Below are 17,579 nucleotides of genomic sequence, written 5' to 3'. Positions count from 1 at the left end.
ACTAAGTTTCAAGTCAGAAATGTAATGGCTCAAGTGTTTGCCTGTGCATTGGCTGAGCCACAGTCGAGAATCCACATCAGGAGGCATTAAGACTATGCAGAAACCTCAATGTTGAAAAGCATGAAAAGGGTTGCTCTATAGCAGGGGTCACGAATAGGCGGACCGAGGTCTGGACCCAGAAGCTTTCCTATCTGGACCTGAACTTGATCAACTATTAAGAGATGTTTAAATTTGAACAGAGCCTTTAAATAGTGTGACTCTTCTAATCATTATGGTTCAGGTTTAGCACTCCAGGAATCTCACAGACAAATCACATGTGTTTCTGCATATCACGTGTGAGGCTACTCAGCCAATCAGATCTGTACATTAAAACATTGATTCTGAAGAAGAATGTTTTGTTCAGATTCACCTTGATTGCATGAATTTGTTAAATCAACTTCACACATTATTTAAAATCATTATTTATTAAATGGTAAAACTAGGCATTGGATGATAATCTCAAATAATATGGACACGTTTCCCCCCCCCCAAAATCATTGTTTTATTTGTAAATTTTACTTGAAATGGGAAAAAGACATTTTATTTAGAGTATTTGTATTTATAATTATTTATAAATCTTACTGAAATATGTTGAAATGTAATTGAAAGTGTAATTTGAATTGACATTTATTTGTTAACTACATAAATGTTGCTATAACCACAAGGCTACTTCAATATGCAGCATATGGCAAGTTATATATTATGTTGTGGACCTTGGCTTGAGAAATTTTTCTCTAACTGGACCTTAATGAATTTTAATTAAGTACCCCTGTTCTATAGGATGCTCTAAAGGATGTTGCTCTATTTCAGCACCATAGTTGAATAATATTGACTTATCTTTGCTGTTCAGATGTATTTCTTAAAGTGGAACAGTCTCCACTTTCCATGAAAAAATAACGCATAATTAAAGTGCTACAAAACTAAACAGAGTTGTTTCTATGGTAATTCAAACACTGAATTAAATACATACAAGTTAAATTTAAGCCATGAACAAGCTACAGTCAGTTTCTTAATCAAACAAATTATTATTCATTCATTCATTATCTGTAACCGCTTATCCAGTTCAGGGTCGTGGTCCTTAGGAGCACCATATCGACACCGAACTTAGTGCGGACATCCAATCTGCACAGTCCCCTATGGCCCAGAACCCCTGAGCTCAAGCTTTCCGCCAGCCTCAGCCCCCCGGAGCTGGGATTACATGTGCACGCCACTGCGCCCGGCCAAATTATTATTATTATTATTATTAATAAATAGGTACATTAATGGTCACTAAAGATACAAACAGTGTAAATGTACCTTTCAAAATACAGTACATTCAGCTTTGTTCACTAAAGGTACATCATATTCAGTGGAATATTTATAATCTTTCATTAATGATCTGTACAAATAAAATAACACAATATAAGTCGGAGATGAAATGGGGTGTATATTTTTCTATTTGGTTTCTAGGGGGTTTTTCCCCTTTCCTCATGCAAATCACTGTGCTCTTCCTATCCTAGCCATAAGCACTTTTCTTCATGTGACATTCATACGTGCCCTCATTTTGTCGATTGTATATAAAGATTGTCCCTGTGTTTCCGGGTGGAGTTTGGTGTGTTCTCCCTGTGTCTGTGTGTGTTTCCTCCAGGTGCTCCGGTTTCCTCCCACAGTCCAAAAATACACGTTGGTAGGTGGATTGGTGATGGCGACCACTCCAGGGTGTGTTCCTGCCTTATGCCCAATGATTCTGGGTAGGCTCCGACCCCACCGTGACCCTGAACTATATAAGTGGTTACAGATAATGAATGATTGGATACCATTGCTAACAGAAGAATTTCAAAACTGCAAGTTGCTCAAACATTACGCACATGATTGAACACACAAATTTATCTACAAATGTTGGCAAGACCCTCCTTCAAATGCATATGTGTGCCATGGAAATATGTTTTAAATGCCCATAATTTGTGCTGAAACATCTTAGTACAGCTGGCCATAAGAGTTATTGTGGGAGCGTTATAGCATCAGTTTCATGTTTTTCACAAAGGATCTAACTAAAGCATTGTTTGCAAGGACCTTCTTTCTTGTATCAAACAAATACTCATTGAACCAAATCCATTGTCAAATCCAGCAAATTGCCACTTTCTCTCCTCAAAGGTCATGCCAGACCACAAATAAACTTGACATCGATGTAACAATTGTTTGTAATTGGACAGGGAAAGACCTTCCCAAATGGATAAATCAACAAGAAATTTCACTGCAGAAAAGTAATGGCCTACAAAATTAAAAAATCCCTTTGGACTTGATCTTTTGCAAAATCTCCTGATATAGGCAGGATCTCCTGATATAGGTTGATTTAGCAGAATACCTCATTTATACCTTGCTCTGCAAATTAGAAATGATGTTAATGCACAGATTTACTAATTTCTTTACAGTTCACAGCACTAATATGATCTGATTACAAATATGAGCTGGGGTGTTATTCTCATAAGCATTAATATTATGCGCTATGTCCTAATTACACAAAATCTTCAAGCATTTTCAAGATTTACTTTCATTTAATAATAATTAAAAAAAACCTATTCCAGTCTACTCTCTGACCTAAGAGAGTTTCAGTGGCTCTCTACAAGCCCCCTATAGTTGCTGCTGGCTTTGTCAGTGGGAAATAAACACTATCTGTAATTACCTGCTTTAAGGGAGAGAGCAAGTCGTTTTGATTAGAATAAATGCTAGTTGAGGGTATGACTTCAGGGAACTTTTTTTTTTCCGAAACCTCAAGGACCAGCATCATCCTTCTTGCAGTCGGGTCATAGCACCGCTATATTATTTTATTAGGCTGCTGTTAACTAATATCGCTGGCCCTGAGACACTATTTATGACTCACTATTTATGCCTGGAGAACTTCCTCACTTACAGAGCAACATCGCTCAACCACATGAGGGGACAGCAGGGGAGGGGTGGAGAAATTTCTTGGATGGAAATCAAAATGTGGGGGATGTCGAATCAGACAAGCTACTGCAGGAGACAAAAGTGCCAGGGAATTGAGTTACAACATCCCATACCAGATTCTGAAACTTTTATTAGCTCATTTCTGGGCAAAAATAAAAGAAGAAGAAGAAGAATCAAAAGAGACTCTCCTCTGGAGGTTTGTTCAGAAAAAAAAAAAAAAAAAACATGGGTGTGAAAGAGGAATCAGGTGCTGATATATTAACGTGGCTCATTTCCTTCTTTGGTATCTGAAAATAATTGCTCTCACAGAGCTGCAGGCTCATGTATTTTCCCTAATCAGCTGCTATTATCCACCTGACCCATCCCTCCATGGGTCCTGTCAGCCAATTAAAGCAGCAGGTGTCGGAATGGGTGGAGGAGACTGTCCAATCTCTGGGGGCTCGGATGTGTTTCTTGACCTCTTGACCTTGGATAGATAAAGACTGTAAGGACAAGGGTGCAGTGGACCCTTGATAACCTGCAAGTCATCTTGACCAGAATCATGACTCATTTAACAGTCTGAGTGGAGAGTGGGCAGTAAGAAGCTGAGATAAAGAGCTCTGACCACAGCAGAAGTCGAGGAAAGCAGGTGAATGATTTAAATAGTTTTCATGAGTAACAGCTACTGCATTCAGCTGCACACTTTCTGCACTGAACAAAGCAAAGCATTGACTAAATTTGCTTCAGATATGTATCATTCTTTTGTGCAAACAAAACACAGCATAATTTTTTTCTGATGTAATTGACACCTATATGAATTGATGCTCATCCCTTTCCACAGCCTTGGAATTTTAATGTGTGTACAGATGTACAGTCATGTCATAAAATTCTGAAGCACTGACAGCAGCAAGTCAAAACGCTGTATTGTATCCAAACGTGACTTAGCAGGGTGGCAAAGTTGACATTCTAACACACTGCCTTTAACCCACAGTTTATGAGTGTTGGACTATGAAGATTGCATGTCATTGATTTTATTCACCCATTAGCAATGGCTGTGGCTGAACCATAAACTCATTTGAAGAGCTGTCCACAGACACCTGCAACTTCTAATCAAATTTAACCCATAATATAAATATTACTACTTCTATTTACAAACACAAATGTGGTCTTTTGTTAATCAAAGTCTATTTGCTTGTCAGTAAGCTGCAAGCGAGACAAAAAAAAAGAGGTGGGTAGTAATTACATTTACTACTTAGCTGTATTTTCAGAAGCAATACCTTTCTATTAAGTCATTATTTATCTCAAGTATACTTGATTATAGATTTAGGCTGCTCCACACACACATATTAAAATAATGAATGATTCAGCTGTGAAAGAACAGCTTTTATAATTTCCATAGTGAAGCATGGAATGACAAGGGACGCTCTAAAGCAGGAGTTCTCCAAAATAAAAAAATTAAAAAAGCCCACAATATTACACAATATGTTTCTTAAAATAATAATAATTATTATTATTATTATTTGTGTCTGACATACCATATGGGCAAATATCAGCTGAAAGATCTGATGCAGTGATCATCTTACAAAGCTAGCTTGTGCAAAACAGAAAATCTGGTGAAAAACTTTGTTTACCACTTGCCCAAGAGATGAAAAGATCACGTACTGTAGCAAAATGGATGCTGAGCTAGATCTGCATTTAAAGCTCAATGATCTAGTTTTGTTTGTCTGCTGTGTGTTTCTGTTATATGACTTATTGGTGGTACTTGGTCTAAAATATTTGAGAACCACTGCTATAGAGCAGTTGCCCCTGAAATTAAGGTCACTTCTCAATGAGTTATAAAGCCAAACAGTATTCATTTATGGAGTATTGGAAACACCTATTATGCTAAGAAGGTAAAAAGAAAGGAGCTATTTCATAAGAACGGTTTAACTGATAAAGTAGAAGATACAATACAAGTAGGGTAAATGCTTGGTCGTTTTAAGCACTCTGTGTGCCCGGTTAGGGAACACATCATTCAGACAGCTGCACTCATTGCCTGCTTCTATTTGTATCTGCTGCCTGTCCTCTTCCACTCTTCCAGTGTGTGTGTGATGTGATGATGATGATGATGAAGCCTGTCAGTATGGGCCAAGGTCACACCATTGCAGTCCTGTCACACTTGCCTCCGACATCTGCTACTCTGTCTATCATTTATTTAATGTGTGTGTGTGTGTGTAGTTATGTTTATTTAAACCTGCTTGCATCAAAAATCCTGTCTGCCTCAGACATGCACACTAGATTTAACATCAGACTCGCTGTCCTCAAATTGACCATCTAATGTATTTTAAACAACAAAAGGCATCCATCAAAATCTCGTATAAGGATAATAAGTGTGTTTAATGAGCACAAAAGCTTTTTTCCACACAGGTTTGTTTTTGTTGTAGCACTGTTATGAAACCATGCAGATTTACCTCCTGATTTTCAAGTGTTTATATACAAACCTCTTTTATGGACAAGACAATAAAATCAGAATCTGGGTTTTGTTAATTCTCTTAAACATTTATTTAACTGAAAAAAGTAAATATTTACAAATTATTTACAAAATTTTCACTGGCCAAGCTGTTTATTTTTTTCATTATTATTATTATTTTGGGGCGGCACGGTGGCGCAGCAGGTAGTGTCGCAGTCACACAGCTCCAGGGGCCTGGAGGTTGTGGGTTTGATTCCTGCTCCGTGTGGAGTTGGTGTGTTCTGTCCGTGTGGGTTTCCTCAGGGGGCTCTGGTTTCCTCCCACAGTCCAAAAACACACGTTGGAGGGTGGATTGGCGACTCCAAAGTGTCCATAAGTGTGAATGAATGTGTGTGTGTGTGTCTGTGTTGCCCTGTGAAGGACTGGCGCCCCCTCCAGGGTGTATTCCTGCCTTGTGCCCAATGATTCCAGGTAGGCTCTGGACACACCGCGACCCTGAACTGGATAAGGGTTACAGGTAATGAATGAATGAATTATTATTTTGTTTATATATATATATATATATATATATATATATATATATATATATATAAACATTTTGTGAAACTTTTGCCTGCAACACACTAGAAATAAGTTGGGAAAGGGGACACATGAAAGTAAAAAAGGCTGTGTATGATAGTTTAGAATGCCAAAAATAACTTTTCTTTATAAACCAAAAAAATAAATAAATAAATAAAAAAAATCACTGAAATGTTACGTATACAATCAAAAATGGTTCTCATTGGTTTGTGGTATATTCCACTCTGAGCTTTGTATTGTGTTATCTATTATATTAAAATTATGCTAGATAAGGATTTCTCAACTCTAGACTCTGGAAGCCACTACAAATCTGATTAAATTCATGAAGGCGTCAGGTATGACAATAAGTAAACTGCATCAAAATGTACAAGTGATACATAACCCCAGACTGGAGACTAGATTCAGAGATGAACATTGAATACCTCAAATCCATGGCATCATCTAAATAATTCAGTCAGGTTTTTTTTTTTTCATTCTCCTTTTATTTTCTTTTTCCACATTGCAAAGCAGCCCTTGGGTTTTATACAATACACAGCACACACAGGCTGTTTCTCAATAGCAAGACCACAAAGAATGGACTCGTGTTTAGAACATTGTGAAGAATGTTCTTGAGAAGTCACCTTGCCAGAGCAAATTCATGGTGTTGGAGTGAGTGACGAAACTTTCGGGTCATTCATGTTGGCAAGTCGCAAACTGATGGATTCTCATCATTTGGTGCACATCAACATTAAGTATGTTAACCATTCTCTCTGCTTGGGTTCTTGAATATCATATGACTAAATTTGTCTTGGACAGTGGAGGGTGACATAAGCACAAGCATAAACACAATGACCTAAATAAATAAATAAATAAATAAATAAAATAGCCACCAACTGCTAGACACACCAGACACATCAGACACCTCACATCCACCATGCATACACAACACACACAGAATCTGACACATCAAACAAACTATATAAACCACATAATGTGACATATAACACACAATATACATTAATTCATTCATTATCTGTAACTGCTTATCCAGTTCAGGGTCGCTGTGGGTCCAGAGCCTACCTGGAATCATTGGGCGCAAAGCAGGAACCCACCCTGGAGGGGGCGCCAGTCCTTCACAGGGCAACACACACACACACACCTACAGACACTTTTGAGTTGCCAATCCACCTACCAACCTGTGTTTTTGGACTGTGGGAGGAAACCCAAGTGAACTGGGTATATAAATAATTCCTGTAATATAATTAAACTATATATATATATATATATATATATATATATATATATATATATAATTAAACTATATATATATATATATATATATATATATATATATATATATAATTAAACTATATATATATATATATATATATATATATATATATATATATATATATATATATATATATATGCTTTTTCAGGTATAAGTCATGTTTGTGCTATACATTGATTATGATTAGAGACTTTTTGACATGCTATGTTTGTTTGTTTCAATCAGTGAATTTTATTTTATGATTTATTAATAATTTAAGCACAATTCATTGTGTTTGTAGAGTTCACTTGAACAGCTCAGAAAAATACATTTTCGATTGTATATATATATATTTCAACACAAATTAAATATACTTTTTTCACTTTCAGCATTGACACTATTTCAGCAGGTGTTTTCAGTTTAGAAATATGAGCCTTAAAGAGATGAGAGCCTATGATTCATTATGTAAGCAACAGAGGATCAAATGATCACGACTGAAGGATGGCACAAAACACTTTCAAGTAAACAAACTCAATGAGGGAAGACTCCAAACGTCTGGAGCCAGCACAAAGCCTTTCTCCTTAGCTGCGCAAAAATAAATCATCATCCTTTTCGACTTCAAAGTAGTGTTAATCAGTAGTTCAAAGCAACGGCTAATGTTTTCTACCCAATTACATCTCTCTGTGCCTGGACCAGAAGGCGTATCCGCAGACTAAATTCACTGTGTGGGGAAGGGGGAGCGGGGGAAGGGGGGACTGCAAGAGCTACTGCAAGACAACTCATTTATTTTTCCTTGGAAGACTTATTCAACAACTTGTTTTAATTTATCACTGTTCAGTGATGCAGGAGAACTTGGAAAAAAAACCCAGTGAAGAAGTAATAATTCAATCAGATTGTTGCAAAACGCTTCCTCCGACACAATTAAAGAGTGCCAGATAACGGCTGAAAATGTAGTGGTATCTGGAAGCTATGTGAATAATACAACAATGCAGCAGTTACTGGGGCCCAAAAAATGATTCACAGATTCACACTCAACTGAATTAAACATTAAAGAAGTCAAAACCATAACAGGGAGACAGCAGCCTGACTATTTATGTCTCCTAGGAGAGAGGATAGAGGTTACTTTAGTGTCAGATCAATACGGTTGAAGGCCACACTTTTCATACAATATTCGTTAAGCAACTAGAGGGATGCAATGGTACTAAAACTCTCCATCTCAGCCCAGTGACCTGCTCAAGGTTTCTCTCTCTCTCTCTCTCTCTCTCTCTCACTCTCTCTGTCTGTCTGTCTCTCCCCCTTTCTCTCTCTTTCTGTCTCCTTACTCCAGTGCCTTTGTTGTTAGAGGATGATGGAGGAAGGAAGGAAAAAAGGAGGGGTTGACGTACAAGGTTAGTCTAAGAACAGGCTATGGGACTCTATGCCTGGGAGGCAAAAACCCCTCTGAGGCTCTGAGGCTTTGTCACTCTATTTCTCAGCAAAAGAGGACACACTAGAGAATCACATCTATTGCACAAAGTACTGGCCTGGCACAAAAAGGGTCCTGATCTTTAAAAAAACTGCAAGAAAGTGTTTGAACATTTTTCTCCTGTTTGGCAGTACTCATTTGCTTTGAAAAGTTTCTAGTTTTCTAGACATAAACTACAAGGCCAAGGTCAGAGATCACTCCTTATGTATTAATATTTTCAGCAGCAAAATTAAGAAACAGAAAATCAAAACTGAATGATCACTGAATTAGAAACACCTACATTCTTTCACCCTGCTCACCAATGATCAGGACCACAACAGAGCATGTATGGTTTGTGTGATGGATCATTTTTAGTGCTGCAGTGACATTAATGTGGTGGTGGTGTGTTAGATACAACTATCTCATTGGTCCAAATTGTAAAGTCAAAACCAGTAACTCAAGCTGCACTGTTTGTGTTAGTCATCCTCTAGTCCTTCAGTAGTGGACACAGGTTGCTGCCCACAGGATGCTGTTTGCTGGATATTTTTGATCGGTGGACTATTTTCAGTCCAGTAGTTACACTGAGTACATTAAAAGCTTGAGCATCACTTGGTTCACTTGTACCAGCACAACACACACTAACACACCACCACATCAGTGTCGCTGCATCACTAACAATGAGGGTACCGACAGACATTTCACTTTCATTTACCCAAAGAAATCTGCCACAATACTTTTCCCCACTTACAAAGTTTGGTTTTAGAAATCGGTAACTTTTTCATCTGTAGGTTTGTGATTCACACCTAATCACAAATGTACACTCGTCTGGCCTTTTTTAGCTATGTTTTAGTAATGGCAATTTCTGATCCATAATGTGATCCACATTTGATGCCCGACAATGAAAGGATGAGCAGCAATACCTGTTTTTCACAAGCAAATGTGGAGCTTTAATTCATGTTATTTTAATGATTGTGGTCATGATTTTGGTGGTCTATTAGGTCTTGCACAGCTATTACAAGTATTTTTTTTAATGATATTTACTTTTATCTCCATGTGTCGAAGCTCTTGCTTTAAACATATCATCTCTGTCCACTGAAAAACATGTACCTTAAATTTTGTAAATTTTTGTTTACAACATCATTTGATCACAGGTGTCCTTAGAAAATTTGACCAATAGAAATGCTCTAAAATTAAATATTTTACATTGACTTCCACTAAAGTTAAGAAGGTTTTGTGGGTAGTCATTTGCTAAGTGTATTACCTCTAGTCAACATTTATGTCTAAATAAATATCTGCTAGGGGTGGCACTATGGCACAAAAGGGAGTGTCCCTGTCACACAGCTCCATGGATCTGGGGTTTGGGGTTCAAGTCCTGCTCTGGGTGACAAGTGACCTCTGGGTGCTCCAGTTTCCTCCCACAGTCCAAAAACATACATGGATAGGTGGAGTGGCGACACAAAAATATGTGTTCCCGTCTTGTGCCCAGTGACTCTGGATGGGCTCCAGACCCACCGCTACCATGAAGTGGATAAGCGGTTACAGACAATGAACGAATACCTGCTTGTTCTTTAAATAGATTAGTGCCAAGTGTACATGCATTTACCAACATGAACATTTCAATGGAATTAATATATATTTAAAAAAAATTACTCAGGTCTATATTTTACAGTTAAAGTAAAAGCTAAATTTATGAAATCATTTGAGATGCAGGAGCATGCACTCAGAAGCTATCTAATTAAACACACTTTCCTCAAGGGTGTGTTCATAGGGAGTCTAATCTGAGAAAGTTTTGTCATGTTTATATTGAGTGAAAGTTTGTTAACTGCACACAATTCAGCAACAGCTTTAGCTCATGGGCTTTCACCTACAATCAATCAAAACACATTTTCTGACAGCTGTTGCCTGGCTGAAAGCAGCCAATGGGATTTCTATAAGGAAGCGGATGATGTTACTGTACTGCTTGTCTTCTTTTGTAGTTCTGACAGCATCCACGTTGCACAGGCTATAAACCGCAGTGCGGGGGTTATCATATTCAGATTTTGCATTTCACAAAACAAGTTTTGGAAGTTTTTCTCTCAAGGAACATGAATAGTTTTAAGGCTACATCACTGAAACATCAAGTGTAAGCTCGTATGTAGGTAAACAGTCATCATTGCACTTAAATATTGTACAACAGTGGCTCTAGAGCTGAAAAAGTTTTATCCATATTTTTTTGCTATGCAAACACAGACTTAACACAGCTAGTGAGTGCTTATTTTCTGTTCACAAGAAGAAGTCCCACGATGTGGCGCAGTCTATCCCTCTCCTCCAGGCCACATCTGGTACCACCTTCTCCAGGAACCCAAATATGGGTAGCTTCCGCACGCCATAATGTGGGTGGCCATTATGGAGCTGCTTACTGTTTTTCTAAGATGCTTTGGAGCATTTCTCATATCAGAATTAAATTTCTCAAAATGACTCAAATTCCATATCTTCTAGTTACACATGCACTTCATAAAAGATGTTTGTCATTCATTTTGAACAAACAGCACATGCTTTTGTCAATCATGCAGATGATTTTGCTCTTTCTTGCATTATAATTTGCATTTATCATGTTGATCAGAATGTATTATACTGGTCCTTTGTTGGTTCAGTTCAGCCCCCCAGAACATCTAGGTACTAGTTCATTGCATAAGTCAGAAATGTTGATCCAGTTGTCATGAGCTGTGAAGCAGTCAGGAGGTCCAGAAAGACTCCAGTGTAATTTCCCATGCAGCTTTATATGTACATCTCTGCCTAAAGGATGCTGATATTACTGATTTGTCTTGTTATCCTGATGACACTGCCATGTTCATTGACATAAAAACATCATTTTGGTACATGAGCTAAGGATTTTGACCATGTTACAGGTATTTGCCAGTAATCCAGTATGTGGTGCTGTTTGTATGAAATGTTTTGTGAAATGCACAAAAAGTTGTGCAAATATACACGATGATTCAAGAAATCCTCAAAAGCAACTGAGAAAAACTGCCTCACAACCAATATATTCTCATTCCCAGATCATCATAATTAGCAGCTTGGTCAGGAGCCAATTGCATCATGTATCAACACAGTGGAGGGAGGCTAGTGTCCTACTTGAATGTGCAAGGTAGGCTGAAAGACTCAGTGTTCTAAACAAAGCTTAGAATTTGCAAAGTATAGTGATTATGCAAATCACTGCAGTTTTGTAGGAACAAATCATGTTGGCCAGTCAAAGTTCCCAAAACCATGTCATGTGCTAAATCTCAAATTCCTCCCTACACATGTAGTGCAGAGTGTAGGTCATAAAAATAAGTGTTTCTGAATTCACATTATGCACTGTATGTCAGATTATAAAACCATTTATATTCGGCTATCGGCTTCACGTCTCCCTGTCAAAATAGTTCACTGTTGAGAGTGGTACTATGAGTTATAATCTGTGACGTGCACTAAGTAGAGAACATGGAGCTGTCTTAGTCAGAGCCCTGGTGTGGAACATCCTGGAAATGTACTGCAACTTAAATTATAGCATCCATACCTCTTGAAACATCATATTATGTATTGAAAAGTAGTGTAGCTAAAGTGTGAAAATCACTGCAGTTTTGTGGATACAAAAATGAAACTCAATTATTTCATGCAAAAAGGGAAAAAAAAGACATGAGCTAAATCACAAATTTCTCCCCACACACTCTGTAGTGCACAGTGTATTCATAAATTAATGGCTTCTGCTCTCACATAGATTGTTGTTTGTCATATTATAAAACTATTTATATTCAGCTAAAGCTTCAAACTAGAGCGCTGCCTGGGTGTAGTAGTCTTAGATTTATTATCTGTGTAAAAGTAGACACTGGATTTAAAAGATAATGTTTCAATGTATTTATTACATACTTATTAAGCCTTAACATTCCAGAAGTTAGCAAGTGGGTGATTATTACTAAATTATTTATCAGTTACTAGAACTATTATTTCATGGCCACTAGATGTATTGAATCTGCTATGTATTGAATCTCTGTAAAGCTTAAATATAAGCACTGCAAATTATATGGAAAATGTTTAATTCACTGTTAAAAATGACAGTTAATTATAAGTCATCAACTTGATAGCAACATTTTGCTCAATAAAGCTTACAAAGGGTGTAGTAAGGGACATAACATTTGTATTGCAAAAGATTATGATGTGTAATACAGAACTAAATTTAAATAAATCCCCCAAGATACTTATCAATAATGTAGTAATATGCAGCCAGTTACCTTACTGGCAGGTTAAGACTTAAAGAATAACAAGGGCATTAATGTGATGCACTACACTGAAATGTTATCAATAGTTTTGTTATTCAAGTATATATATTTTTTGGATGTTTATGAAGCATATTTATGGCATATTTAGTAACACTTCATTACACTCACAAAATCATAAAAAAAAAAAAACTGATGGAATATATTTTGTTACAAAATAGTTATTTTTTTATCTTTACATCAAATCTTTTTAAGCATTTCTAATGAAAAATGTCTTTTAAATCTAACCCTATGAGAACTGCTCTACAGTTACGTGTAAACATTTCATTCAGTTACATTCCATAAAGTGATCATTTTAAACATGTAATATAATGTGGATATATCCTGAATAGGCTTGTGGTGTGTTTATTATTGTGTGCTTTTCCCCTGAGTAATTGCCAGACCACTTACTGGGCTGGACTAGAAGAGGCATTTTCTCTTACTGAGTGACTGACTGACACCTAATTTTGAAACTTGTGCGAGTAGGAACTGTTAGTTCAGCCATATTTCAAATAGAGAACTTAAGGTGGCGCTACTACACAGTCTATTGTTCACATAGTGCTTTATCTGCCAATGAGGAACAGGAACAATCTCAGTTTGTGAACTATATTTGGAACTGTTCAGCATGTTTCCACCAACATTAACTGGTTCATGAACCTGAAAAATTTGCTCCCAGCTGGAACCAAAGAAGGTTCTTCAGTGCGAATCGTGGCTGAATAATAGGAAATAAGACAGGAACATGCTCCGTTTGTGTGTGTTTCTGGGGCTGTGTTTGGAGTGACACCATGTGCATTGGCCAGAGCCTCAGCTTTGCGTTAGTTAGTTCACAAGCTGAGCAGGACTCAGATCTCGGCAACGTTTACACACGTATTATATCTCACAGAGAGAGGAGGACTGCTGAATTTGTCTTATTTCACGAGTATGTGTCTTTGCCTGAAACATTGTAAGGGGAGTTGTGGGGACATATTATGTGGCGTTAGAGTATTTATAAAACTCCAAATAGCTGTGCACAACTTAAATTTCACATGCTTTAATTGTTACACTGTATAAATAACTCATTGTAATTCTTAAAATCAACAGCAAGTTTTTGGTCTTATTTGTTCTTTGTTGGTAGATCATCTAGTATTTATTTTTAAATAAAAAGAACAAGAAAAACACTTATATATTATGAACAAAATTTTGTTTGTTTGAATAAAATTTAAATAAGCTTATATATTTGTTATGGAATGCCATTGTCCTCCCATTAGCAATTGAACACATTGCAGTGGACACAGGAGAGGTCAGCTAACACACTGACCCATCACATCTCAAGTGATGGTTCCTGAAATGGAAAAGTGAAATATTTTGGTCAGTTTTGGTGTTGTCTTTCGATTCTCTACTACTGGAGTGACAGGATGGCTGCTTCCTACAGGTGTACTTCACTGACAGGAACTGTCAAACTGCTCCACACACACACACACACACACAATCTTATTCCTCAGTCTGTTGCTACTGACTTTAGTCAATTAACTGGGACGTTTAGAGATGTTACAGATGTCAGCATCCTTCCACAGGATACAGATGCATAAGACAGGTGACAAATGCATCACTGAGGAGATCATTCTGGCTTCATCACAACCAACCATATCCAGCATTTCTTCTGAATTTAAGAGAGTTTTCTTCAGTAAAACATACTGCTCTTTTGGAAAAGCTTATAATAGGTGTTGGAACATTTCTACCAGGATTTCCTGGCATTCAGCCTCATGAACTATTAGATATCAGGCACTGAGTTTACAACATCTGTTCTAAATCACTAAATTAATTGTAATTCAGTCTTATGCACACCAGAGAAAGCAATTTCATTTCAATTCATGAGTGTGCATAACTAAACATATATGTCCACACTCCACAATGGATGCACTTTTAAGTAGGGGTAAACTAACATTTAGACTTTTAGTGTATCTTTAAATATGATTCAGATAAAATGACACTCCACACTAATGTGGGAAGATATTTCCAATAATTTCAAAAGAGGAAAAAATATAATGGCATAGTTTTAGCCCATATTTAGGACACACTCTCTCACACACACACAAACATACAGCCTCCACAGGCACTGAGATATTATTTAGACACTGGCACTTATCCACCATAACTCTGTAAATATTTAAAGGAGAAGAATCCTTATAGGGCCCTTATCTACATTGTTCTTGTATTCATCCCCTGAGGCCCACTTAGAATAATTGTGTGGGTGTACATTTCTTACAAAATGGAGGTTATTAATACAGAGTTTGTCCCCCTCTTTCCTGAACAATAGACAGTTTTTTTTTTTTTTTTATAAAAGTTCAAGGTAGACCAGTTACTTATTTTGCATGATTATTTCTAGATAATAAACACCAAAACAGCTCAATTTAAAGTATGGGATGGAGCTCCATCACTCCAAAGAATGTTTCAGCTGAGTAAGCGTCCACATAATTTTTGGTCATGTGTACATTGTGGGGAATTTTAGGGGGGATAATCATAAATATACATATATTTTAAATCATAAATGGACCTTGTATGATTAAATTAGGTACCAATTTAATACGAGAATACTTACATACATACATACATACATACATACATCTTCTTTTCCGCTTTTCCATTTCAGGGTCGCGGTGGCAACAGGGCAAGCAAAGAAGCCCAGACATCTCTGTCCATTGCAACATCCACCAATTTCTCCTGGGGGATCCCAAGATGTTCCCAGGCCAGCCCGGAGATATAATCCCTCCAGTCTACCCCGGGGCCTCCTTCCAGTTGGACGTGCCTGGTATACCTCCAGTGGGAGGCGTCCAGGAAGCATCCTGATCAGATGCCCAAACCACCTCAACTGACTTCTCTCAATGCGAAGGAGCAGCGACTCTACTCCGAGCTCCTCCCTAGTCATTGAGCTCCTCACCCGTTCACGGAGAGTATGCCCAGCGACCCGTTGGAGAAAGCTCATTTCGGTCGCTTGTATCCGCGATCTTGTTCTTTCGGTCATTACCCAGAGCTCATGACCATAGGTGAGAGTGGGGACGTAGACGGGTTACGTGGGCTGCCCGGCCACCAGGCGCTCACCGTCAGACACTACCCCCAGGCCTGGCTCCAGGGTTAGGTCCCGGTAACCCTCTCCCTGGCAGGGTACACTGAATTTTAATGGGTGTACTCATAGGGATGCTTTTGGATCATGTTTGTCTGGATCTTCACTCCAGACCTGTTCGCCATGGGAGACCCTACTGGGAGCTAACAGCTCCCGACGACATAGCCCTGGAGGTCATGAGACCACACAACCACCCATTAACCACCCATCATAATGTCTTTTTTGGACATTAATGATAATGAGAGATACCTTCAAATATGAAAATGACTAAATTCAAATTCTAAGGCCATAGCATATTCTTACATTGCCATTTTCAGAAAATCTGAAACTGACATTTTCCCTATTTGGCAAACAACAGGCCACTGCTGTCATTTCTATTCATTTTAGCTATGGATTACTAATGGTCACTAATGACTTTTAATGTGTTTAAAACCTAATTAATAACAATTCATAAACAGATTTAAAACAATTGATACAATTATTAGAATACTAGACTTTTCCTAAAATGGTAACTGGGATAACTTCTTATTAAACAAATTAATTAATTTAATTAAAATAGTTTTTTTTATTTGAATTAATGTAAAAATGTGGCTAACTTTTTAAGCCTGTGCTATTTTGTTTCACATCTGAATATCAGCAGGCATGGTTAAGTTAGAACTCACAAATGCAGTGAGAAAAAAAAAAAAACTTGCCTAAATGAAAATTAATTACTTGTTCTTTCTCTTTGTGGACTTATAGAAAACCATCTTAATGCAGAAAATCCACCTATGAACTTCAAGTTTAATTAAAACCAAGACTAAAGCAGCACACATAAAGCACAAAGAGATGCATGAGATGAGATGAAGAAACGTGTTTAATTACCCAGCACTGTGTATAATCCTTTTTCTGGGCTATTCCTTCTCTTTCATCACATGTTCACCATGACCTTTGAATTGAATTTAGAAAGGGAAAATAAAAAATCCAAAGACATATTAGTGTTCACTCTGTTGAAACTCTGTGATTTAAAAAGTCAATTTAGATAATTCAAATATTTTATTTATTTTATTCTGACAGTCTTTTATAAATGTATGAGGAGACATTGCTCAACTTTCAAGTCAAACACAGAGCAAAGAAGTCTGCCCTGATTGCCAATAATCAATGTTCTCTTTCTCGTCCAGTGGGAGTACATTTTTATGAAAGGTTTATAGTCATGCTATGTCAAGATATGTCAGCTGAATACTTAAAATGTCTATGACCATCAGTATAGTCAGCATGTTGGGACCAACGCTGCTTCACCAAATGAACAACGTAAAGTTATTATTATTATTTTTTTTACATTGCTTTATAGTGCTGGGCCAAATCCAGTCCACATAATGTCTAGTCTCCATGGTAACGCTCAGGTCAGTGGAGAGGGTCGTCCTTCCATTTAAACATGTTAATTTGCTTTGATTGATTGTGTGGATTATTAAGGATTACCGACTAACTAATCCATCCATCCATTATCTGTAACCGCTTATCCAATTTAGGGTCGCGGGGGGTCCAGAGCCTACCTGGAATCATCGGGC

The sequence above is a fragment of the Hoplias malabaricus genome, chromosome 4, assembly GCF_029633855.1.
Source record: "Hoplias malabaricus isolate fHopMal1 chromosome 4, fHopMal1.hap1, whole genome shotgun sequence".
Taxonomy (NCBI): Eukaryota; Metazoa; Chordata; class Actinopteri; order Characiformes; family Erythrinidae; genus Hoplias; species Hoplias malabaricus.
The sequence above is the reverse complement of the archived record's forward strand: the minus strand, read 5'-3'. Positions refer to the sequence as shown.